This window comes from Arachis hypogaea, chromosome 17 (assembly GCF_003086295.3).
Source record: "Arachis hypogaea cultivar Tifrunner chromosome 17, arahy.Tifrunner.gnm2.J5K5, whole genome shotgun sequence".
Taxonomy (NCBI): domain Eukaryota; kingdom Viridiplantae; phylum Streptophyta; class Magnoliopsida; order Fabales; family Fabaceae; genus Arachis; species Arachis hypogaea.
In genome coordinates this window covers 26,570,833-26,572,423 of record NC_092052.1, presented here as the reverse complement: position 1 = coordinate 26,572,423, position 1,591 = coordinate 26,570,833, and the positions used below count along the sequence as shown (strand labels likewise).

General features: G+C 41.9%; 1 non-coding gene across 1 annotated transcript; it reads right to left on the bottom strand.

The window, feature by feature from the left end:
* On the bottom strand, positions 1–108 carry LOC112767872 (small nucleolar RNA R71). Its single transcript, XR_003185313.1, has one exon. It is a non-coding gene; the product is annotated as a small nucleolar RNA R71 (small nucleolar RNA).
* Between the last annotated feature and the right edge of the window lie 1,483 nt (positions 109–1,591).

Sequence of the window (1,591 nt, the reverse complement as noted above, 5' to 3'; positions counted from 1 at the left end):
AAGCTTAAAGTGGATGTTCAAACCTTCAAACAAAAAGATGGTGAATCCCTCTATGAAGCTTGGGAAAGATACAAACAGTTGACCAAAAAGTGTCCTTCTGACATGCTTTCAGAATGGACCATCCTGGATATATTCTATGATGGTCTATCTGAGCTATCAAAGATGTCATTGGACACTTCTGCAGGTGGATCCATTCACCTAAAGAAAATGCCTGCAGAAGCTCAAGAACTCATTGACATGGTTGCTAATAACCAATTCATGTACACTTCTGAGAGGAATCCTGTGAGTAATGGGACGCCTATGAAGAAGGGAGTTCTTGAAATTGATACTCTGAATGCCATATTGGCTCAGAACAAAATATTGACTCAGCAAGTCAATATGATCTCTCAGAGTCTGAATGGAATGCAAGCTGCATCCAACAGTACTCAAGAGGCATCTTCTGAAGAAGAAGCTTATGATCCTGAGAACCCTGCAATAGCAGAGGTAAATTACTTAGGTAAACCTTATGGAAACACCTATAATCCATCATGGAGAAATCATCCAAATCTCTAATGGAAGGATCAGCAAAAGCCTCAACAAGGCTTTAATAATGGTGGAAGATACAGGTTTAGCAACAGCAAGCCTTTTCCATCATCCACTCAGCAACAGACAGAGAACCCTGAACAAAATACCTCTAATTTAGCAAACTTAGTCTCTGATCTGTCCAAGGCCACTGTAAGTTTCATGAATGAAACAAGGTCTTCCATTAGAAATTTGGAAGCACAAGTGGGCCAGCTGAGTAAAAGGATCACTGAAATCCCTCCTAGTACTCTCCCAAGCAATACAGAAGAAAATCCAAAAGGAGAGTGCAAGGCCATTGACATAACCAAAATGGCTGAACCCAAAGAGGGAGAGGAGGACGTGAATCCCAAGGAGGAAGACCTCCTGGGACGTCCAGTGATCAATAAGGAGCTTCCATCTGAGGAACCAAAGGACTCTGAGGCTCATCTAGAGACCATAGAGATTCCATTGAACCTCCTTATGCCATTCATGAGCTCTGATGATTATTCCTCTTCTGAAGAGAATGAGGATGTTACTAAAGAGCAAGCTGCCAAGTTCCTTGGTGCAATCATGAAGCTAAATGCCAAATTATTTGGTATTGAGACTTGGGAAGATGAACCTCCCTTGTTCACCAATGAACTAAGTGATCTGGATCAACTGACATTGCCTCAGAAGAGACAGGATCCTGAAAAGTTCATAATACCTTGTACCATAGGCACCATGATCTTTAAGGCTCTGTGTGACCTTGGTTCAGGGATAAACCTCATGCCCCTCTCTGTAATAGAAAAACTGGGAATCTATGGGGTGCAAGCTGCTAAAATCTCATTAGAGATGGCAGACAATTCAAGAAAACAGGCTTATGGACAAGTAGAGGACGTGTTAGTAAAGGTTGAAGGCCTTTACATCCCTACTGATTTCATAGTCTTGGATACTGGAAAGGAAGAGGATGAATCCATCATCCTAGGAAGACCTTTCCTAGCCACAGCAAGAGCTGTGATTGATGTGGACAGAGGAGAATTGATCCTTCAATTAAATAAGGACAACCTTGTGT